Source organism: Wyeomyia smithii, chromosome 3 (genome assembly GCF_029784165.1).
Source record: "Wyeomyia smithii strain HCP4-BCI-WySm-NY-G18 chromosome 3, ASM2978416v1, whole genome shotgun sequence".
NCBI classification, from domain to species: Eukaryota; Metazoa; Arthropoda; class Insecta; order Diptera; family Culicidae; genus Wyeomyia; species Wyeomyia smithii.
In genome coordinates this window covers 61,279,605-61,305,466 of record NC_073696.1, presented here as the reverse complement: position 1 = coordinate 61,305,466, position 25,862 = coordinate 61,279,605, and the positions used below count along the sequence as shown (strand labels likewise).

The 25,862-nt window shown below is 36.6% G+C and overlaps 1 protein-coding gene across 6 annotated transcripts in view; it reads left to right on the top strand.

The window, feature by feature from the left end:
* Positions 1-5,715: 5,715 nt before the first annotated feature.
* The window catches only part of LOC129733192 (uncharacterized), a 163,513-nt gene continuing 143,366 nt past the window's right edge, over positions 5,716-25,862 (top strand). For 3 of the 6 annotated variants that reach the window (XM_055694833.1, XM_055694829.1, XM_055694830.1), the window contains exon 1: positions 5,716-6,893. The gene's annotated coding sequence lies outside the window, so the exon portion shown is untranslated. Of the gene's footprint in view, positions 6,894-6,997; positions 7,145-25,862 lie in introns of those variants that run through there. The other 3 variants (XM_055694831.1, XM_055694832.1, XM_055694835.1) reach the window with 3 other exon arrangements.

Below are 25,862 nucleotides of genomic sequence, written 5' to 3'. Positions count from 1 at the left end.
TGTACTTAAAGAGAATGCAATAAAAAAAAATCGATTTTTTGAAAAATGAAAAGGTATATGAAAATGATTCTACTGCATGACAACGCTCGATTTCATACTGCTAAAGTCAATCAAACTTACCAAAAACGCACAAATGGGAATATTGTTTAAATTTTGCGTCGCCTAACTATTACTTGATCCGTTCGGTGGCACATAATCTGGCTGATCAGCAGTTTTGCTCATATAAAAAAAAACGAGAAATAGCTTGATTCATGGCGTTCCGCACGAATGATGGGAATTTGCATTTTCATAGAAAAACTAGAATTCAGTTGCGTACCCAATAGAAGATAGATAGGTCGAAGACGGAAAGATAGAAAGATAAAAAGATAGAGAGATAGAAAGATAGAAAGATAGAAAGATAGAAAGATAGAAAGATAGAAAGATAGAAAAATAGAAAGATAGAAAGATAGAAAGATAGAAAGATAGAAAGATAGAAAGATAGAAAGATAGAAAGATAGAAAGATAGAAAGATAGAAAGATAGAAAGATAGAAAGATAGAAAGATAGAAAGATAGAAAGATAGAAAGATAGAAAGATAGAAAGATAGAAAGATAGAAAGATAGAAAGATAGAAAGATAGAAAGATAGAAAGACAGAAAGATAGAAAGATAGAAAGATAGAAAGATAGAAAGATAGAAAGATAGAGAGATAGAAAGATAGAAAGATAGAAAGATAGAAAGATAGAAAGATAGAAAGATAGAAAGATAGAAAGATAGAAAGATAGAAAGATAGAAAGATAGAAAGATAGAAAGATGGAAAGATAGAAAGATAGAAAGATAGAAAGATAGAAAGATAGAAAGATAGAAAGATAGAAAGATAGAAAGATAGAAAGATAGAAAGATAGAAAGATAGAAAGATAGAAAGATAGAAAGATAGAAAGATAGAAAGATAGAAAGATAGAAAAATAGAAAGATAGAAAGATAGAAAGATAGAAAGATAGAAAGATAGAAAGATAGAAATATAGAAATATAGAAAGATAGAGAGATAGAAAGATAGAAAGATAGAAAGATAGAAAGATAGAAAGATAGAAAGATAGAAAGATAGAAAGATAGAAAGATAGATAGATAGAAAGATAGAAAGATAGGAAGATAGAAAGATAGAAAGATAGAAAAATAGAAAGATAGAAAGATAGAAAGATAGAAAGATAGAAAGATAGAAAGATAGAAAGATAGAAAGATAGAAAGATAGAAAGATAGAAAGATAGAAAGATAGAAAGATAGAAAGATAGAAAGATAGAAAGATAGAAAGATAGAAAGATAGAAAGATAGAAAGATAGAAAGATAGAAAGATAGAAAGATAGAAAGATAGAAAGATAGAAAGATAGAAAGATAGAAAGATAGAAAGATAGAAAGATAGAAAGATAGAAAGATAGAAAGATAGAAAGATAGAAAGATAGAAAGATAGAAAGATAGAAAGATAGAAAGATAGAAAGATAGAAAGATAGAAAGATAGAAAGATAGAAAGATAGAAAGATAGAAAGATAGAAAGATAGAAAGATAGAAAGATAGAAAGATAGAAAGATAGAAAGATAGAAAGATAGAAAGATAGAAAGATAGAAAGATAGAAAGATAGAAAGATAGAAAGATAGAAAGATAGAAAGATAGAAAGATAGAAAGATAGAAAGATAGAAAGATAGAAAGATAGAAAGATAGAAATATAGAAAGATAGAAAGATAGAAAGATAGAAAGATAGAAAGATAGAAAGATAGAAAGATAGAAAGATAGAAAGATAGAAAGATAGAAAGATAGAAAGATAGAAAGATAGAAAGATAGAAAGATAGAAAGATAGAAAGATAGAAAGATAGAAAGATAGAAAGATAGAAAGATAGAAAGATAGAAAGATAGAAAGATAGAAAGATAGAAAGATAGAAAGATAGAAAGATAGAAAGATAGAAAGATAGAAAGATAGAAAGATAGAAAGATAGAAAGATAGAAAGATAGAAAGATAGAAAGATAGAAAGATAGAAAGATAGAAAGATAGAAAGATAGAAAGATAGAAAGATAGAAAGATAGAAAGATAGAAAGATAGAAAGATAGAAAGATAGAAAGATAGAAAGATAGAAAGATAGAAAGATAGAAAGATAGAAAGATAGAAAGATAGAAAGATAGAAAGATAGAAAGATAGAAGGATAGAAAGATAGAAAGATAGAAAGATAGAAAGATAGAAAGATAGAAAGATAGAAAGATAGAAAGATAGAAAGATAGAGAGATAGAAAGATAGAAAGATTGAAAGATTGAAAGATTGAAAGATTGAAAGATTGAAACATTGAATGATTGAAAGATAGAAAGATAGAAAGATAGAAAGATAGAAAGATAGAAAGATAGAAAGATAGAAAGATAGAAAGATAGAAAGATAGAAAGATAGAAAAATAGAAAGATAGAAAGATAGAAAGATAGAAAGATAGAAAGATAGAAAGATAGAAAGATAGAAAGATAGAAAGACAGAAAGATGGAAAGATGGAAAGATATAAGGATAGAAACATAGAAGCATAGAAACATCGACACTGGAAAAATAAGAAGAGAGAAAAATGGAAAGGTAGAAGATACATAGAAGATGGAAATATAGAAATATAGAAATATGGATATGTAGAAATATAGAAATATAGGAATATAGGAATAAAGAAATATAGGAATATAGAAATATAGAAAGACAGAATGGTAGAATGATAGAATGAAAGGATGATAGAAAAATAGAAGATATGAAAATACAATGGAAATAGAAATATAGAAAGATATAAAAATATAAATATATAAAAATATAAATATATCATAATGAAATAAGAAGGTGAAATAAAGTCACCGAAACTGTCGGAATAAGAAAAAACAAATCGCTTTTGCTAGTATACACGGACTGATCAAGCCGATAAACCCGTTAAATTAACCGTTTCAGTCGTTATATAAACAAAAACGAAATAAATAGAAATAAACGAAATGTAGTCGTACATTTTACAAAAAAAGCAGAAATTTAAGTTAAATAGTGTTTTAAGCATTGAAGTTTTGAATATTAAAAGTGTTATTATAGGTTTAACCCTAGAGCTCAAACTCGAAAAAATGGAAAATTATACCTTTTTACCTATTTCTGTGAATTTAGCTGCCCCTGGTACAGATAACTTTTTCAGAGTCTTGAATGACTTTTCTAGTTAACGTTGAAACGATGAACCCGGCGAGCAATTACTATGCGACACTCTGTTGCACTTCTGCATACACTAGAGGCCTCAAAATGCACAGGAATAGTTGAAAAGCTATAATCTTTCTAGGGCAACTGTTTTGAGCTTTTGGGCGGCATAAAGTTTTTCCTTTGTCGACTAGTGTAATTTTAGGAAGTCTCTTTATCAGTGGCATAAAACGGTGGTTTTTCTTAATTTTTTTTCAAGGTGTAAAAAGCGACGCAGGAAAATGATTTCTTTTACCAAAAATGCAACTTCGAACATAAGAAAAAAGCGATAAAAAGTATAACAAAATGGCGTAGCACAACTCAAACGGATTTTTGTTCCAGTTAACTCGTTTATGTTTTATTCGGATGCTTGTCTTTCTTCGTTACTTTCTAAGTCTTTTATAACTATGAAAATTAACACCTGGTTTTGCAATTTTATACCAATATTTGTTGCCAGAAATAGAAAATTATATATTTGATTATCATTAATGGAATTAGTTGAGAATTTTCTTCTCATGATAAGAAATTTCTGAAAGCAAACTTGAAAGTAAAAATGTTGAGCTATGAGCATAGAACAAGTCTGAACTTTTGTAAGTAGGTAGCTATTCAAATAACGTATCCAACAAATATTGGAGTTTCTTATATCATTGAGTTTGGCTTCAAATGAACACGACGCATAACAGCGAGTTAGAAATCATAAAAAAAATTTGCAAACAGTGCAATAGTCAAACAATAATAATTTCTATTTTGATTTTTAAAGTTGAAATTAAAAGTTTACATAAAATGCCAACAATAACCGGCTAACCAAAAGTGAAGTGCCATGCTAAAACTAAGGCGGTAGTACGATTTTTTTCCCTCATTCCTAAAAATGTCTTCTCTTCGTTTCAACGGAAGCTCAACTATGTATGGTTAAAACCTAGGTTAATCTCTCAATCATGCCATGAAAATTTTCTTACTTCAGTGCAATGTATGAACCTGTATCTGAATGTGGAATTATTACTCTTTGAACTCAATATCTTTGTTTTAGTTTTGCTCAAGTGTTATTTTATTTACAAAAATAATTGTGATAATATCGGAAATATTCGCATTTGTAGAAATATTCGCAATTATATGAAGGAAAAAAAAGTAAACCAGTAATTTAGTCAGAAATGTTTTGTTTTAAATTTAACCCTGTTTCAAATATTCTGAATAAGCAATAGTTGATTTCCGTTGGCTTGATTTATCTTCTATGAACACACCAAATTTTCATTGCTGGAAACCAGCAAAATTTTGCTGATTTTTGGTGTGCTGTGTTTCCAGCAATCTGTTCAGCAAAATGAAATTTGCTGATTATTCAGTAATGCTCGATTGCATAAAAATGACAGATCGTTTGCTGCATGTTCAGTAAAACCAAACACAAATTGCTGATTGTCAGCTTCGACAATTTGCTGTACATTCAGCAAAGCATAAATCAATTTACTGGTTAACCAGTTAGTTCAAGGGAACCATGTTTCCTTCAGGCACCAGCTTCCATCCGCCCATCGGATCATAGCCAAATTACTGTTGAACTAAAGATGTATGATTATCATTTCAACCTTTGAGTTCATCTAGCCCAACAGTGACTTAGCTATGGTCCCATATCCGCTATCAGGAGCTTAGAGATGATCCCGTACCAGCTGCACAGCGATTTGGCGCGTTTTACTTATGTCAGCTTGACGTAAAATATTTTGACATATCAATTCTTTCGCTGGATTCCAGCAAACATTCATTTACTGTTTTCTGTTCAGCAAATAGATTTGCTGTATTTTTGCGAATCACTGAATCGATTACTGGTTTTCAGTAAATTTATCAATGAAATACTGGTTTACAGCAAAAATAAAGTTACTGAACGAAATTCAGTAAACTGTAGAACTGAATTACAGTAAACTTTTGAAAAAAATGCTGTGATTCAGTAAACAAGTGATTTGCTGATACACTTTCAGCAATGTACTTTGCTGAACCATAAAGAGAATTTTTGGTGTGAACCATTTAAAAATTCCATCTCATAATTAAATGTTCAATTTTCCAATTTTTTATTTTTTTAGCTCGCATCTCTACTATACTAGGAGCGTTAAACACCCTACTTGACATGGTGTTTCAATAACCCCTTACCGACACAACACAGGCACATTTTATGCTTCAAACATAACTGCGCTCTCTGTTTATGTTGCTTGTACATTCGAACATGTAATCTCTCACTCCAAAAAAATACACGAGTTCTCTCTCTAATGCATTCATGTTACTGCTTGCCTGTACCGGTAGGTACGCTGTTTACTCTGCCTTCAGCACCAACCAACACAAAAAAAAAACACAGAAAAAGCATCGCGAGTCGGCAAAGCAGGAGGAAAAGTGTTTCGTTAGACTTACCATACCAACCATGCATGTTTCTCGCATGTTTTGCTTTTCCTTCCTCGCTCGCCTATGATCGATGAGCGGTTTAAGCCGAGCTGCTCACCGAGATCGCTAGTTTTCTTCTGTTTACGTTTTTCAAAGCAGTCCCATCTGAACCTTCCACCGGGTTGGATCGTCATTGCTGTCGGTCGGTCGCGTCAGTCGTCACCGCGCGCTGTTGTGTATATCGTTGCCTGCCGGCATGTGTGCTTAGCTTATAGCATGTTTTGCGGTTTTTCCTTTCTCTGTTCTGTGCGTCCTTGTTAATTATGCCAGCAGTGTTTGAGCGGAATGTGCCACGAAAGGATTGTACATGCTTAGCTCATTAGAACGACTATTGACAAACAAAAGTGCCAGTGAAGTTCTCCGTTGGATCTGTGATTGGACGGCTTTTTTAAGTTCAGTGTTTCAACAGTGCTATCGGTACTCGCAAACAAAAGTTTTGTCCTTGATATTGATTCACGGATGAGTCAGGTTAAACAATACGGTATGGCTTCGGATGTTCTTTTTGTTTGTTTGGATAGTTAATAATCGTTAAGCGATTGGAGGCTGTTTCGGTGCGTAAATAACGGTTACCATCGCAGCTGATTACTTTATCGTAAGTGCAATGAGTGCAAGTTCCGGTTTCGCAGTCGCATATCCGTTCTCGTGTAAATGGAATGTCCAAGATATACGAGACAAGTTGGCGAGCACGGGCAGTATGGTAATTGAATGTTGATCATCTCTTGCAGAATTGCTAATTATGCACAAATTACGAACTGGTTGAACAGCTTGGGAAAATTGAGGCATTGAACAGTGAGACTCATATGTGAGGCACTTGCAGGAAGTTGTTGTGTGGGAGAAGAAAAAAGAAATAATTATCTCGAAAAAATTTCGGATGAAATCGATCCAGTGGTAGTGTGTGAGTGCGCATTGATAATTATTAACCGTAAGATCGAATAGTTCACCCACTGAGCAAAGGCTCGAAACCTGACGCGAACGGTAGCACAGTGCTGAGTGCGGTAGAAATCGAAGAAAAATGTCCGAAGCGTGTGAGCTTTCTGAATATTAAAGTCATCGGTGAGGCAGTTGCTCCGGCCATCGTTGGAGGCGACTATGAATATGAAAATATATTTTTCATCGATGCAAATATTAAAGTGAAATCGAATGTTGATTTATGTGTGTGGCTAGCCTGGCTATCGCGGCAGTCAAAGTGAGAGTAAACATTTACGGTCCCGGACGACGACGTTGACACGATGGCTTGAAGCTGATCGGATAATACACTTAGAACGGATTGCAAAACGAAAAATCCAAGGTACGGATTCATTTCACACGTTTGCGAAATCCCGTATAATCGCATGGCAAATCTGTTAGTCGCTTCTTCGGATTTTCTCAAGTACAATGAGTCGAGGGATCCTGAATATGTTTTGAAACGTTTCTTTGTTGCTCTCGGTCAGGTAGTCGGATGACTCTAACAAATTGTTCGTGTCTTCTTTGTGCCTTGAAAATCAGGAATTTCAAGGGTGATACAACCTTGAACGGATTTTCGCTCCCAGCTGGCCAAAGGTCAGTGGAATGTTTTTTATTGCTTAAAAACAATGTCAGTGGATTTCGAGCTATTTCAGTGAATTTTAGGCTACTGACATACTGAGGCGTCAAATGAAGCGAAGCGTTGAGCGCTTGAGAAGCGGAATAAACAGAAGCTTTGGGTGAAGCTTCCTATGACATACTGGAGCGAGCGTCGCAAATGCGTTGTGTTGTCATATTCCTAGATTCCAATAGCGGTTTTGTTTAAAGGAAATATGAATTCGTCCAATGAAGATTTTTTTGCTTCTTCAAGCAAGGTAAATTACGTTTCTAGTAAACAGAGATTTTTTTATGAAATAAAATAATATTACTGAAGTGAGTTGCGCTACAGACGTTGTAAAAAAAATAAGAAATTATCCTAAATTTTAAACCCGTTGACCCCGAGCAACGTTCAACTAGTTTATAATATCTGTTAGGATTTGAATAACCAATGAGAGCACAGCTAGTTACTCAGCGGCTTGCATTTTCGCGACCAAAGAAGTTTAGCATGCTAGATTTCTGGCCATTCAAATCAAAACTCAACAATATCAATCAATAATATCAGTGCTATTTTCCCGACGACCTGAAAATTTTTCCCGATAGTATTTTCTATCCTACTTTTTTTCTTTTTTAAGATTTAAGACCAAAATAAAGCAAATATTAAGTACTTGGCGATATCAGGTTTAGTCTGAACATGGATTTACTGCACAACCCTCTTCTAAACATTTTAACATTTTCTAAACGAAAATGTATTTATTTGCTTTTTCCAATTACCAAACCAAAACAAAGCAAATATAAAGCACCTGGCGATAAAAGATTTAGTCTGAATATGGTATTACCGCGTACATATACGCGCGTCAAAACACTACTCGTTCTGTTTCGCCGCCTCTATCGACGCGTCTTTGCCGCTCCAGTATGACCGGTTCGAGCGTTTCATATAGACGTTCGAAGAAGTAGCTTTGACGCTTTTGCGACGCTTTTTGCTTCGCTTCATTTGACGCCTCAGTATGTCATTAGCCTTACACTAAAGTTTTTAAAAATCGCTATCGCTGAAAAACATAAATATATCAAGTGTACGATAAAAAAAAGGTTGTTATTGTCAAGACATTTGAAGCTAACATGTTAGGATTTTTTGTTTGTATGTTGTACGTATCGTATTTGAAAAACTATAAAAAACACCTATAGTTAGGTTAATTATTTCAGTCACTCCCTATTACGATTTAAAAAAAATTGTCTAGCCATTATTAAATAACTTTGCTCAGGAAAAATATGATCGTGAATTCAAAACAATTAAACAAAGCTGAATGACAAGGTGCTACAGCATCCAAAAGTGCAGATAGATATAATAGTCAATTGAAACTTTCAATTCTGCAGCTTGTCACACCTATCTGGTTGTTTTAGTAGTGACGTTCGAGAGCTACTTTTCATGGCCTTCAACGCATTTTTGGTACATTCTCACCCTGTTTTAGCAGCATTTCAAATTCGTTTACTCCGCCAAAACAAGACAATTTGACCGATTGAGCTTTATTCGTATCAACTCTGAACAACAATTATAGTTGTTAACAATTATAGTTTGAAGCTTGGTCACCGATAGTTCAAATTATAGAGCAAAATAACGGCTTCATTGTTCTATGCATTGTTTTTTTTTATCAAAACATTGATGTAGAGTTGTAGCATAATAATGACAGAAAGTGTTGGTATCATTGTATACCTTCAGAGATAAAAAATTAAAACAAATAAAGGCAATTACCCTGGTTATGCATATGATATGAATGTTTTTTTTAAACTCAAAACGAATCGACTAACTACACAATTGTTATCCCATTTTTCAAAATCATGTTTACCAACAAAATCTTTCGTCTCAAACGGGCATTCTCGAAACAGCTTCGAGCGTGAAGAAGCTGACGAAAGATTCCGCGATTTGCATAATCAGCATTTATGCTTCGTGCCGCAAATTACATACTGCCGAAGCAAAGACGCAACCTAGTTCAAAACAAGTGCCGCTTGCAAGGCCAAGGGGACTCCCAACAAGGTGTGTGTTTGTTTCACGGGAAAGAATATAACAGGCCCTGTCGGCCCTGTCATTATGTAACTTCCGAAAGGGCTGTGCAGCACCAACTAATCGGGCGGTGCATGATTTCTTTATCTGGCTAGCAGGGTATACAGATTGTAGGATAAATGGTTGGGAATCAAATGTAGACAACGTTTATTCGCGAGCAACATTTTTTTTCTGTGTCTATTTCTTTAGTCATCGATATGAAAAATCCACCGACAAGGACACATTTTTTCTACGAAACCACTTGTCGGCAGTAATCAACGAGCTGACAGGTTTTCAATTCAAGTTTCAAATTTTCTAGATTACAGATTCTTGTTGGAAAGTATATCTGCGAGTTATCATTTTTAGAAATTTTTTTCGTTCATTTTGGATAAAAAGAGAAAAGAGATCCCAAAAACAATTTTGGGGTGAAACATAATGTGCGCGGTTCCCAATGGATACCATTATTACCCTTCTGAAAGCAGGGAGTTTATTACTGAACGCAAATGCTTGAAAACGAACGTCAATGGCGCCTAAAAAAAAGGGTAGGCACACAACACCAATCCCTGAAAGGCGAGATTCGTTTCATTCACCATCGAGCGCGCTGCCGCACCGACCATTCAGAATAATCGATCAGAGCTATTGATTATCTTTTAAAACCGTCAAACACGTGTCACTTCCAAACAGAACCGCTTGAAGCTACCTTCGCATATGGCAGTAGCCAACCAACATCGAACTGAATTCAAAGTAACAAAGTGGTTGTTGCGTGTCGGAAAACTTCTGTGCCCAACCACCAAGTAAAAGCCCGCGGAAAGAATTTAACTCGAAGATAATTACTACCAAGAACAGATGTTTTTGTTTGGAAATCTCACCTAGCGCCCCAGAATGCTGCTGCCAGAGGGTTGCAAATGTAAACGAAACGCCCGTCAGACTGGCCTACGTATTTTTCTGGCCGAATCGCATATGCTAAACATCGCTGCGTGCGGCTGCGGAAATGGTCCGTTTCAAGAAGCGACTGACGGTCGGCGTATGACGTTGAAAATCGGTTCGTGGTTTGTATTGTTTCAGTTCAATTTAACGGGATTTTAACAATTTCAAGTTAAATCTGCCGTCATTGAGAAACTCCTCGCTGGTCGGAGATTATAACGCAAAGTAAGATTAATTTAAGATTGGCATTACTTAAGCTTGAGAACAACAAACTAATTGGCAGCTTGGGTAGAGCTTTGCTTTCTGATCGTGTTTTTATAGGAGAAGAGCGCTCAATACAGCCCAATTAACATTTAAAAGCTAGCAGATATTATTCAGCAAGTGACTTATTGCATTACATGAAGAATTTAGTGCGCTATGAAAATATATTATTTGACCGATTGAGAGTTTTTATTCGATCTAATACATGATTGCAACTGGATTAAAATCGCCCAAACGTCGAAAAAATGATAGAAAAATTAGTAAATTTCAAATCCAAATAGCTTTAAGCTAGAATATCGGTATTGTTAACAATTTGCATTTCAAGAATCATCATATCAATAGAAAATTTTCAATATAACGCACCCATTTCAGGGGTGATCAATTTCACCTCGATTGTTTCATAGGGTCTTAGAGAATCCTCAGATGTACTTATTCATGTAAACGATTGAATTCCAATGCTAGTCATAACGGTGCTAATTGAAACATCCCGATCAAACGGTTCTAACAAACGGGTAACACAAAATTATCTGAACTTGATAGAAATAACGAAGCCTGTAATGTTCTTGATACGTCAGAATGATAAAAAGTACAGAATTATAACAATTTCTGTTATCATACACTTGAATGTTCAAAAGTGTGTTTTTTAAAGCTTATTTATAACTATTTACTGCCAAAAACCTTACAAAACTTGCTATAATTTGTAGTAATCAATAAGTAATTTTGATAGAAATTTTGATAGAAATTTTGATATTTTAACTATTAACGAGATCAAGTTTAGAACACAAGTTGATACAAAAAGTTCGTAACAAAATATCAAGATTAGGTATAATCTTGATATTTTTGATTGATCGGGATACCAAGACTTATTTTAAATAAATACTGTTTCGAGAAAATCAACATGAAACGATTTATTTGAAAAATATTGTACAAATTGATTAACTTCATCCCATTCCATAGCACACGTGTTCACTTTGTTTTTAATTCGTCAATGAGATTTTATAGAAAAACGATATAAAAAGACATTGGATATCATCTAATTTTATTATTTTTGTCATCGATTCTTCGATCTGGAAAATATGATGAATTTTGAATCAAACTTTGAGGCGTTCCTACTAACATTTGAAGCCGTTAATGAATCATTTAGAACCTTTTTTTCTCATTCTTTGATCAGTTTTGTTGCTACATTTATTTTTGCTACATAATCTTCTCTTTCGCCTTCTTCGCCTACTAGAGGTAAAATCCGACCCTTAAAAGAGTATTTTAAACCCAGGTTTTGTATTTAAATTAAATATTTAATTTGTTACTTCATTAGTGTAATTTGAGTGGACCTAAAGGACACTGTGCTAGTTTACCTTACAAAAAATTTATTCTTCTGATATCAAAACGTTAGTTTACTCTCTGAATAAACATAGATTTCACATTTCTTAGTGTCAAAAATTAGTACTGGACTGACTTCCAGCTGGATTTTCTCTGGTTATATTTGTACGAAAACAACCCAATTCGAAAACATTCTGTTTTGACTGCAGACATTTAGTGCGGAATTTTGACCCAGTTTTTCAGGCTCTGTTATTTCATAATTACTGTACATAATTTTCAAATAGGTGAAATAAAATTTTCCAAAACCACCTCATAACTTTTTACCATCTCAATAAAATACTTTATCTTTTGTAGTTTCTATAAAAAAATAGATTTTTCAAGAATAAACTTTTATAAATAATTAATTTTTCTTTTTTCTTTTAACTTCAACAATTTTTTTAGAGTGTATATATTTTTTTTTTTTTTGAAAGACAAAATTATTATTTACAACTTTTCCATGAGCAAAAAAAAATCTTCAACTTACCTGAAGACGTCATACCGATTAAACTAACCATTTTGGCTCTAAAAATATTTGTAATCATCAATAATTTCTCAAAATAGCATTTTACTTCATAACTTCATAACTTTATAAAGATGAGTCGTGTTCCAAAACATTAAACCAAAAGCACAAAATGGCATCTTTTGCCAAATATAAACATCTACGCAAAGTTTCAGCCAAATTAAAAAGGGTCGATTAAATTGGTTGCCCGTTGTTTTGTGGAATTGCACACATGATGTGAAAAACCTGTAAAATCAGGAAATGTCAGGGAATTCATTTTTAGATCAGGGAAATCAGGGAATATCTCCTGAACTGAAAAACAATCAGAAATTTTTTAAGTTTGACAGGTTTTTCCGATGATGCATTGACCCATTACTAAACATAAGGGCATATTACCTTATCGAATAATATAAAATGTGCTGTTTCCGGTCAAATGAAAATAAATAAATTTACACAGGCCGTAAATATCTGACTTTGGAAATTCCAATAAACTTTTGTGTACCTATGTATGTTAGGACGGCAATGAAAATCGACTTTTCGAATTTAGCTTTAAAAAAAAGTTTCGTCTGCTCGGAAAAAGCCTCCATGAAAAATTTCAGCGCAATCGGACCTTGGGGACAGGTGCTTCAAAGCGGTCAACGTTTCCTTCTTTTGATCGATGAAAAAATGCACAGGTAGTAGGTAGTAGTACATGAAATTGTCGATATCGAAATTTGTTATTGATAGATGGATTTTATCTCGAAAAGAGAATTTTTGCTGAAAACAAAACGACATTCTGGGTTTTTTTGAGCTGGGAATCCTTGCAATTTTATGGTTATTAGAATGAACGACAATTAATTTTAGCAACTTTTTGCAATTAAATTTTGGGGCTTGGTTTAAACTATCATTCTTTGATACTAGTTTTTGTGTATTGCATGAATCCATCAATTGAAAAAAGAGTTCATTCATTGAAGTAATTGTTCTACAACGGCTATATTTATCACATAAGCACTTATACATATAACATAGTGATGATGAAACACTGAATATCGAATTGTGTTTTTTTTTAAACGAACACAACCCGAGCAGAAAGGAATAGGAAATGCATACCACATTATGTTATTCATTTTGAAATAGCAGAATGGCTCAACTTGTACTGCATCAGGTCGAAACAAGTGCTTAAATAGCAAAATTAAAGACCAAAAAAATGTTTGTTCCAAAGCAACATCAGAGCATATCCAGGTATTGCGCTAGCTATTATTTTGCTATCAATAAACAATCCGAATAAGCTATTCGTGAGTTATTGTGCGAATAGCAACTAAATACCTGATACAGGTTTGTAGAGACAATAGTTTAAGAACAGCAAATTTAGTTCTTTTGTTCATATTTCTAAAATGTAAAAAAAACTAGCTATGTAATATTTCAGTCATCTTTTATTTATCTCCTTCAAATAACAAGTTAGGGAAACGACAACGATTAACTCGATATTGATTAAAATAATTCTTTTCTAAGAGCGGGATTGTTCGCGACTGCTATGGCGATGTATTTCGGAACTTTTTGCGCCATCTTTTGAGCTGTACCTGGAGCATCTCTCAGCAACATCCTCCGTTCGAAAAGCCGATCTGAATAAAAAAAATGTTAGATTTTTTTTTGTTAATTGCTTAATAATTTTAAGAGTTACCTTTAATGTATTCAACTTTTTCTGGGTCAAGCTTCGCCGGAGAAACTGTTAACAAGGATTCCTGCTGATTTGGCAGCTTTCGCTTACCGCTAGGATTGTTCGACTTTCTTCCCGACACAGTTGCGTTGCCAATACCATTTGGCCACAGACGAAGCATTAATTCCTTCACAAACATATAGTCCGATTCGTTTGCAGCTTGCGAAACCTTCAACAGCCATGCCTTATCCGGGTATCCAGGCAGTTCTTTAAAAGAACCTTCTGTGGGTTTTTCCAGTTATGCCTCTTGCAACTGCATGTTGAGCTTTTGGAGTTTATCGTTTGCCTCTTCCAGTTTTGCAACTTTGCTGAGAAGTTCTGTAATTTTTGCATTTGCAGTGGACTCAACTGCAGTGTTATCTTCGAATGGTGTCTCGTTGTTATATATTTCAATTATCTGCGGTTGTTCTGCTTCAACAGCCGTGATTGTCTCTATTGTTTCCCCAAAATCAGACGGATATTGGTTCGAAACATTGCTAGGTCTTCGTTTTCGAAGGGCTGATTTTTTCGCTTGGCTTTTTTCAGAAACTGGCATTTTCTTCATCGCATGGTCCTTTCCGTATATTTTACGTTCAGATGTCGGTTTTTTGAAGTTTTTTTCACGTTGCTCACCTGAAAATACACGAGGATCAAAAATATTTGAGGTTATAACAGTTTTCTCTCCGTTTCCCAAAGATTTTTTGTATTGTACCATATACTTACAGTTTGTTCCAAAAAAAGCATATTCGCTGCGTTCGCTTTTCTGCCAACGGTTTTTCGAGAGCCAACTTTTTTAAATTTAGCCATTTTACTAGACTTCGATTACGATTATTCGATTACTTGACTTCAACTACGCGTTCAACTAGCACGATTGAGAAGAAAACTATTCTGAACCAGAGATGCCAGACTGCTCTAAGTTGACTTGTCTTCAACAAAGATGCCAGATTATTTTTAAAGAAAGTTAATGAAAATTCAAAAAACTACCCGTCAGTCTACAATTCATTGTAGTAGCCTTTCACTGGTAGAAGCATGATTGTCTTTTGCTTAAATTGTTCACAAAATATATAGTCTGAAACCAACGTTAGAATATTCTTGAAACGAAGCATTTCCCAGCCAAATAGATCGAATTTTCAACCAGCACTGGACAGATATGCAAAGATTTTTACCAGTATCGCGAAATGTGCTCACATATATCATTTTTCAAGTATGATCATGTTCAAAAAAATAGATCAACAATTCGTGTCAAATCACAACGAAACCTAATGAATGTCAAACTGACACATGGCACAGTTATGCGTCCACTGACATGTTTGTTCTGCTCTTCTTGAAACGGTGAAGAAGAACCAAACTGTAGTTTGAAAACATGTTGTTGGTGTTTTTAAACTACACTTTGTTTCAAAGCAACAAAAAATACTAATAGTGCATTACGTCATGTTAGAAATCTAAATTAAACATTTTAATTTTTTTTTTAAACTGTGAACAATTTTGCCATCTTGGTATCGTTGTTTTTTTTTCATTCCTCTGATGCAGAGTTGCCATTCATACATTATCATCTATCAATGTGCACCAGGGATACCAGATATACAGATTGGTTTGCAAAAAGCAATTGTCTAGTGGCCGAGTGTAAATTTTTATTGATTTGCAGACATTTTCAGTTTTTTTTACAGGATTTACAGATTTTTCTTTGAGTCTTCCTATATATATACAGACATTCTCAAAATATTCGCAGACTTTTCCTTGTCAACTGCAATTTTTGCGCACTACGGAAAGATATCTCTCTGATTTAAACCAGATTTTTCCGGTTTCTCAAGCAATTGCAGGTAAATGGCAAATACTATAAAACCAATGTATAGCATCTGAGAGTATTTTTATTTCGCATCCTGTTGGGAAACATTTACAATAAACGACTGTAAATACATTAATCTCGAACTCGTTTGCGCGACGCTGCTACACCGTCACGGACTACACATGGCAGCTTGTAAACGAACAGGGAAACTAAAGTAACTTTGCTGTCGTTTCCGTACGGCATTTGACAGCACTTGTTTTTTTTGTTGTTGTTCTGTTTCAAACTACACCCTGTTTTTTTTGGGTGAAGTCTGGAACAGAGAGAGAGAGTGTAGTTTCGGTGCAGTCCGGAAAATAAAAAAAAACCTACAGGCCAAAAGTGTAGTCCTCGTGTAGCTAAACCGCAAAAACGCATTCGACATAAAGATTGTGATAATTGACCTGGCAACTTTGCTGGTGCTTCTGTTACCATCGTTACCATCGGCATCCACCATTTTGGCTAGTTCGTTGTTTCAAAGCTTTCTGTTTTATTTTCTGCATCATGAAACCACGTAGAAGGCGGCATGACTATTTATCCAGTGAAATACAAGGAAGGCGATACGGAAAGAAGGTATTACATTTTTGAACTGGAGTCTACATACAGTGTGAAATTATTTGGACGTTGTAAATCTAAAATTTGTTTTGTCTAGTGATATGCAGTGCAAGCATTAAATCAATCGCGACGATCATAGTCTTAAAAAGTCTATCTTTTCAGCCCAAGAAGACTGCAATTAAAAGGAATGAACAGATAGATTCTGAACAATTTTTCAATGTAAAAAGAAAATTACGAACAGTTTCTGATTCGGGTAACTCGATTGTTGATGAAGCAGCAGCTCAGTTATCTAATTCTTGGTTTGTCGATGAAGATGAGCTTTCTGTCGAAGGAAGAATAAGCATTACAGTCAACGAATCCTCTCAGGAGCACTTGTATCATGGAGATAATAACGGGATCCCCGAAAATACAAATCCGTTGCGTTCTATCCAAGACGACAATGAAGTATCTTTGAATGAAATTAGCGGATGGTATGAGTTCTTAAAGGTTTGTTTTTCTTTCAAAATGCAGACTAGGCTGCTATAATGAACGAGAAAACTAGTTTATTTTTTGGTCACAGTTAAAGTTTTTAACAGAAACTGCCGTCACATAGCTGTTTTAAAATTATAGGTGATTTATAATATAAAAGTAGAAAAAAAGATTATATAGGTTCGTTGTCATATACAGTACCTAGATTCATTATTTTTATAGTAAAAACACCATTGACTCTATAATAATTTCACACTGCATATAATAACGACAACAGTGACATTTCTAGTAATACTTTCACTCTGACTTTCATCAACTATTTTTCTTTTTCATTTAAAGAAAATTGCGAAATAAAAATTCTAAGAACAGATAGATTCTTAGCTCGAAAATGCTTACAATGTACCAGGTATAATGAATGATCTTATTTTCTGTTTTATTTTTTGTAGATATTTACCAAGCGAAGTAATCAACACTTTCAGGCTCGTTCAAATCTGCTAGTGGTTGAAATTTTATTCATGATCCTGAATTATTACGTTCGGCACAATTTATCACAGGAAGCTTTAGAAGATCTTCTGAGACTATTCAATGTCATTGCAGGAACGAAGACGTTTCCTGAAAACTTTACATCATTTGCATCAGAATTTCACAGTAACGCATACGATGCAAAACGCATTTATTTTTGCACAACCTGCGAATACGATTTTGGAAATACCAAATCCGAGAAAAAAATCGAGTGTCCCATCTGTTAATCAAGAGAAAGAGATTTTTTGTAATAATTCCAGTTGAACCCCAACTCCGTGACATGGTTCTCAAATACCAAACAGAAATTGAGCATTATGCTAAGTATATCAAAGATAACAATATTTGTGATATTAATCGAGGCCGGATTGCTCGTGAGTTGTTCTCAAAAAAACCTGGCAAGCATCTGACACTCAGTGTCAACACTGATGGTGCTGCATCTTGCAAAAGTACGATGAAAAAACCGCTTTATCCCATTTTTGTGACGTTGAACAACCTTCCCCCTATGCTTAGGTTCAGTGAGCATAATTTGATAGTTGCTGGCCTTTGGCTATCTAAAGGGGAACCAAACCCAAATTTACTTTTTAAATATTTTTGTATAGAGTTAAGAGACCTTCAAGAAGGGACACTGATCGGCAGTGAATACTATACTGTTAGCTTACTTCAAAACTGGTTAGACTCTGTAGCAAGATGTAAGGTTTTATGCATGAAACAATACAATGGAGCTTACGGATGTACGATGTGTTTACGTCCTGGAAAAACGATCGAGGCCGGAAGCGTAAGATACTACCCGAACAAACACTACCCAAAACGTAAAAATATGACCACTAGAGAATTAATGAACGATGTACATCTATCTGGAGAGGAAATATTCGGAATCTTAGATGAATCGGTTTTTGTTGCTATTCCTGGATTTGACATAATTTCATGTTTTCCACCGGACTACATGCACTCAGTACTTCTAGGAGTCATGAAACAGTTGTGGTTAACTTTGACTAAGAGCGAAAACCACAGTGCACCGTTTCATGTTGGACGTCGGCTACCAGAGATCGAGAGTACAATGTTATCATTCCGACCCCCTAGCTCGATTCCAAGATATCCACTCCTACACTACATATACCCATCACTTAATGGGATATTACCTAAGGAATACATAGATCATCTGATGATTCTTTCATCGACAATTTTTCTGCTATTGAACTCGAATATATCAGAAAAAACAATAGACACTTGCGAGGAACAGCTTAAACAATTTACACGGAAATTTGAGAAAATTTATGGTCTAGGCAAAATGACATATAACGTTCATTTATTGTCACATTTGACGGAAACTGTTCGAAATCTGGGCGCTTTATACAATTCTTCATTGTAACCTTATGAAGCCGTTTAATATATGTTTCATCATGTATTCTCATGCTCCATTGTTGATATATTTGATATAATCGATAGAAGGGCAGTTCCAATTCAATTAATCGTTTAATGTTTCTAGACTATCAGACAAATATGCTGTTTGTGGGATAGTGCATGCTTTCGAAAATTCAAGCCATTAAGAGTATCGAACCCATATCTGTCAATTACCATCAGTCAAGTATACCATTCTCATATATTAGCTAACATTGTACAAAGCATACACTACCATATTCCATTTTCTTGTTTTTCAACCGCCAACAGACGTGTTCTGCCCTGATCAAAAATAAACGGAAAATAATCAAAGATATTTTGAACTTTAATTTTAGGTAATGGAATGCTTCTTAAATTTTGCACTGGCAATAATAAACCCATTCTTCAAGTCGAGAAGAAATATTATTTGAATAAACTTGGTGTTGGATTCGGTCTACCTGGTCTAAAAAATATCTTTCAATTCAATATGATTCTCAGAGTTTGTTTACTCCTAGTGAAAATACGATATTTGAAGATGGTGTTCCACAACAGTCATTTAGCTGTCATTCTAAACTTTACATTCATGGAATCAATTTATGTACAGCCACTACTTGTAGAGACTTCAAATACGATAATTCGTGGTTTTGGGATAACGGATCTTTTTTCAATATTCAAGCTATTTTATGTGATATTAATGATTTAACATTTATCGTAGGTCAGAAACTGCTAACTGTTAAATTGTTTGATAATTTGTACACATACACATTTACAGATGAACTTAGACTCATGAAAACAAGACAATCAATAAGACAGTGTATCAACATGCATGTAAAATCCAACGACATCAGATATATTTCGATTTGTAAGACTCAAACACAGGTAGATTAATAGATGAAAAAGAGATAATAAATAAATGAAATTCAAAATTAAATTATGCCTTATATTTAAATCAATCATAGCAAAGCAAAGTGCTTTATGCTGATTCGGAACTCAACCTTGTGTTTACATACACCGACTTCGCAGCCAACTGTTTCAGTCTACAGGACAATTGCAGGGCTGCCGCTACGATCCTACTGACGCTAACAGTTTCTCCCGAGCCGGGACTCGAACCTACGACGACTGGCTTGTTAGGCCAGTATCGTACATCAAGACCAGCTGGAAGGGTCTTATAAACCAAATGAGTAAAAAAAACTAATAAAAAATATAATATCAAAATGTGCTATTATTTTACTATTTGCAATGAACGTGGTGATATAAACAAATATTAAACCAAAAGCAAAATGAGGTATGATATCAAAATTTGCTTTTATTATGATATCCGTTTGCTATGCTCTTCTGATCGGGTTAAGACATGGTCATCATGCAACTATTTAGTCATATTCCGTATTTCATGACTAATCAGCACCCGCAATACTATTCCTAGCTAATCCCGCCATGTCGGTGAGCTAATCAGTCTTCAGCTTCTTCTATCAACACAGCGCACCGAACATCCGATCCGGCTCCCGGTGTGAGTAGCGAGCTTTCGCCTGCGAGGAGCGAGTGACGTGTTTATTGATGAGCATCTCCAGCTGTACGCGAATTGTGGAAGTTGCTTCGAAGAAAATGTTTTGAGCGAACAAGTGCCTCACGTCATTCGGGTGGAACCGGTTTTACGGCTACACTTGTGTAAGAACTGCTGCTGCAGCATGCCAGACCACACCATAAAACTATGCGATTGGAAGGCTGTTGGGCTCGCACAGTAGCTACGGATCCACAAGCCTTTAACGCGAGCCATGTGCGCAGCACACAGCCAATCGCTAAGAACCGTACCCCCCGGGAGAGCACGAACTTTGAGACTCCACCGTAGCTCTCCCCTTGACCGATCGATCGTTCGGGTTCAATTTTTACGTTGACACCTTTAGCCGCCCACCCCGCGTATTCCGCATGCGAATCGTGGTCTGTCCGAAAGGCTCCACAACGAGTTCAAACTGGTCACACGGGATTATCTCCTCAAGGACGTTCGCGTGTACGATGGTGTTGGCAAAGGAATGCGCTGAATTTCGCGTTTATGCTGTCTCTCTGCCTCTCCGCGGCTTTGGTAAACTCCAAGCCGGTTTCGAGTCGGAGATTTAGCAACATTGGTATAAACCGGCCTAACCTGGAGCTGGAGCCGTATTACTATGACGATCCAAAATTAGTCATGAGATCGCTGGCAGATTTGGGGGCTCGAAGGTGCCACTTACTAAGTGTTAATTTGGTTGCAGCACAAAAAATACACATCGACAAAGCTTATAATCTAGCTCAAGTGCAGTAAAAGGCACTTGGTCGAAAAATGTATATTAGTTACAGAATCAGTCGAGCGAAACGAAATATAAATCTCATTCTAAAGGAAATCAGAAATTTATTTCAAACTGATTAGAACTTAATTAAGTCACTATAGAGCCGCATCATCCTGGCGAAGTCAATGATTGAACTAATCAGGGACCCGCAGCTACACGGATGAATGGTAGGAGAGCATAGAGCGGAAAGAACAAGAAATTTTAATGAAGGGCAAACGAGCGAGAGTGATGGTAGTGGATTTAAATCACCATCGTGTGTATGAAGAACAGGTATTCTTTAAACAAAGCCAAAATCCCTGAACCGAGAGGCAGGTTATGATGAAATCGAAGAAGTTCTATAACGTTATTTAAGGGGGTAGACACTACGAATGTGGAACGAAAAGCAGGCGAACAAAGAGGTAAACCGGGCGTAAAAAAAAAATAACAAGGGACAAGTAAACCGGCTGGGCAGCAGCGAGCGAGCGGCACAGCATCCTTGCTGTGAATAATAATCACTGTAAATTTAATGAATCTCGATGGTAGTATATATCATATTGGGATAAAGACGATTTCCGTTCCACTCGTCGTTGCCATTGCAATATTTTCACCTGTGTGGCAGAGCAACCGTGATCGCGAGCGGCTTTGTGTTGTCTCTTGAAGTGAACTGGTGTGCATCATTGGTTTTTCGATGAGGTGTTACAAGTGGATAACATTGAAAAATGCTCTGTTGCAGCTCTAAAATTTCAAATCTGCATACCGCTCAAAAGTATCATTTATTTCAGTGTTTTATGATCAAACTGTTAAGAAAAAATAATATTTAATCTCAATCATTCTGTTGTTTTATTTCTAGACCTTAGCCATCTTTGAAACAAACACTGAGTTTACTAAAAAAATCTAAACCCATTTCTCGCGGGTGATGCTGTATGGTATTATTTGATCATTGTACAAGGTTCAAGAACTGATCGACCTTTCATTTGAGACACCGATTGTACTGTACTGTTGTACTTGTGAGGAAAATAAGCTTAGTTTGAATGTCATTTTTGAAGAGAAAATCGATTTCTTTGTTCACGGGGACAGGGTTTAAAAACCCCTGAATAAAATACTACCTACTTAACTCAGATCCCCTACGAAACGTGGAAAATTGAAATCACGAAAGGCAGAATCATGAAAAGCTTAATCATAAAGACATAATATGTGATATGGCAATAATCACAAATGGCTGAAGGCACTAAAAATAAAATATTGAAACATAGTCGGTAGGGTACCAATAGAAATCGATTTTTCGAATTTCGTTTGGCAGCAAGTTTCAAAAGTTTCATCTTCTCGAAAGTCGTCCCCGTGCAAAATTTCAGATCAATCGGAATTCTTGAAGTTATGCCTCAAACCAGTTTCACCTCTTTGATCGATGAAAAAAGTACGGTATCATAAAATGTTCGATATCGATTTTTTTGCCATATGTATTACCTTCATCATCCGCAAGTCGCCTTCGGTTTGGTCGAACCATCGTGCACGCTGCGCTCCTCTATTTCTGGTGCCGTCAGGGTTGCTGAAGAGAAGTGATTTTACAGGGTTGTCGTCCGGCATCTTTACGACGTGATCGGATCACCGCAACCTATTGAATTTTGATGTACGATGCTGGCTTAACAAGACAGTCGTCGTAGGTTCGAGTCTCGGCTCGGGAGAGACTGTCAGTGTCAGTAGGATCGTAGCGCTAGCCCCGCAATTGTCCTGTACACTTAACAGTTGGCTGCGAAGTCTGTGTATAATAAACAGAAGGTCGAGTTCCGTATCGGAATGTAGCACCAAGATTTTGCTTCATTTTGCAATGGGTTTTCTCCACGCAGCGTGTGCAGGTCATGGTTCATTCGCCGTAGCCATTCTCCGTCGTCCGTTTGTACTCCACCGCAACCTATTGAATTTTGATGTACGATGCTGGCTTAACAAGACAGTCGTCGTAGGTTCGAGTCTCGGCTCGGGAGAGACTGTCAGTGTCAGTAGGATCGTAGCGCTAGCCCCGCAATTGTCCTGTACACTTAACAGTTGGCTGCGAAGTCTGTGTATAATAAACAGAAGGTCGAGTTCCGTATCGGAATGTAGCACCAAGATTTTGCTTCATTTTGCAATGGGTTTTCTCCACGCAGCGTGTGCAGGTCATGGTTCATTCGCCGTAGCCATTCTCCGTCGTCCGTTTGTACTCCACCGTAGATAGCTGCAGCACCGATAACTTCAAGAGCTCCAAGGTCCACCGCGAGAAGCGTTGTTGTCTCGTTTCCATAGAGGACTACCGGTCTTCTCTGAGTTTTGTACAGTGTCAACTTCGTGCGTCGTCGCACTCGACTCGATCGAAGTGTCTTCCGAAGTGAAGGTGAGCACGATTTCCAGCCTGGATGCGTCTCTGAATCTCCTCCTTGCTGGTGTTATTGTCGACAGTCACCAGTGACCTCAAATACACGAACTCACAAGTTTATCGCCGTCTACAGAGACTTGTGTTAGGAGGCTGATGTTGTTCTTCTTGAAGACTCTCGTTCGCATGTATTCCGTTTTCGACGCATTTATTCGTAGTCCCATTCGTCTGTCCTCCGCCGTCGCAAAGTTACGTGTAACGATGTCAAAGTCATCCGCAAAGCCCAGAAGCAACTGAACAGACGTTGTGAACATCGTGCCCCTTGTATCGAGGCCGCCCTCCGGATCACACGTTCAAGGGCGATTTTAAACAGCAAACAAGCAAGTTCATCACCTTGTCTTAACCCTCTGCGCTATTCAAAGGGGCTCGAGAGTATACCCGAAACAGATCAGTGGAGTTGGTTGATTCAGAAATCCGTTGTCGTGCATGATCAACCATAGCTGTTCTCGATCGACTTTATCATAGGCCGCCTTGAAGTCGACGAAGATGTGATGTGTGGGTACGTTCTACTCGTGACATTTCTGTAAGATCTGTCGTATTGAGAAGATCTGGTGAGTAATGGCACAGCCTCCCACGAAGTTCTTCTCATTCACCGCGATTGGTGCGTACGTTTGTAATGTCTGAGAAGTACCGAAACCGTCGTTGAAAACATGGTCAATTTGGTTTACTATATGTTGGTCAGGTGATCTCCAGTTGGTTTTGTGGATGTCCTTTCGGGGAAATAAGGTGCTTCGGATTACCAGTCCTCGGGAAGCTGCGAAATTGACGCATTGCTGGCCGTTGTCGTTTGTCACGGTGTGCGTCCCCGAAGACGATCTTGATGTCTACGCGAGCAGCTATCGTAGAGTTTCTCCAGCTGTGCGTAGAACGCTTCTCTCTCCACATTGTGCCTTCCTACGTGAGGGCAGCGCATTTTGAGGATAGTGTAGTTAAAAAACCGCCTTTTTTTCTCAACAAACACAATCTGTCGCTGATCGCCTGCCACTTGGTCACACGACTCTCCTGCCCAGCACTATAAAGCTGGTACCCAGCTTATTGGTTGTGCCGCCGCTCTGGTAGTACTGTGCTCTGCGGCCACAAATCCTCCGTACCTTCGGTCCTTTCTGGCAAAGCTCCTGAACCGCAACCATGTCGAAGTGGCGAGATTCTAACTGTTTCAGCAGAGTTCGGTTGCCACCGGGGGCGTTCAGCGATCCGCGGTTTCATGTACCGAGCTTCCAATCGTAGTCCTTATTTCGTCGCGTACCGTTCGTTACCGATCGCAGTATTTTAATTTTTCGGCATGCTACCTTACAAGGGCTGCAAATGCCTAGTCTCGCGACTGGGCTGCCGTCTTGGGTGTAGCTGGCGATAATGCAGCCGTCCACTCCGGATCAGACGCTGTTTTCCTGTCAACATACGACCAAGCTCGCACCGGTTCATCGATCTTACCTTGGGTGCTCGTATCCTCGTCGGTACCACGTGGAGTTATGAATAGGAGCTTCAGTACATTATGCTTTGAACCACACTGGGGTCTGTTTTAGGCCTACTAATACGGGTGTACTGCTGGTACGCGCTGTCTAGCCGTTTACAAAACCCGAATATATTAGAAATGCTTAAAACTTCGAGATCCCAAAAACAATTCTTTTCAATCGACTTTTTGGGATTGTTTAATCATCAATCACTCATTTGGTTGTCCTGATAAGAACAGTTTTAAATTTTTTTGTTTCTTTGTGCAGGTATAAAAAGAATTTTGTTTCTAGGTGTATTTTTCTCGTGAAAATGCAGGTACGACATTCAATTAGGGCCACCAATGCTGTTAGTTCTTCCAGTTAGCACTTCTGGTATATTATACGTAGATTTTTCTGGTACAGTTAGGATTTATTATCGTGTTACTAATCTATTAGACTTCTTATAAATCTTATAAATATCTACTCCGTGAATGATCGAAATCACTAAAATTGCACTATGAATCCACTGAACGGGGCTGGGAGTAACCGACCTTTCTCGTTGTACCTCTTTTAGTTACTCAAAACTTTCTAAAGGATCAATAACGGCGTCGGCCGCGTCCTTGCAATCAGTTTGAAAGAGGGATGGGATGTTGGTGTAACCTTTGCTGTTTGAAGACCGTGTTAATCTCTGCATCTCCACAAAGGTCACAGGAAGAAGATTTTTGTTAGTAGGGAAGGTTTCGTTGTATCAGGATTCCCTTTGATAAGTGAGGCGATCATACATATATGTTATATCCGTCTCTTTTAAGCTATTTCCGGTTTTTATCCTGTTCAGTCGGCTGATTATAGATGCACAATTAGCTTATTTATGTTTGGTACCGGTTAAGACCAACAGACAGTATAAATGCAGTTGAGGCCGCGCAGAGCGTGTGCGTATTTTCCACATTGAAATACAAAGTGGTTTAACTTTTTGATTTAAGACTGGTTGTTAACAAGTTAACGGAGTGGAATTGAATTTTAACAAGGCGTTGAAGTATGATTTTTTGAATTCTTCAAGCTAGGATTTTTGAGAGGATGCGGTATTGTCGAT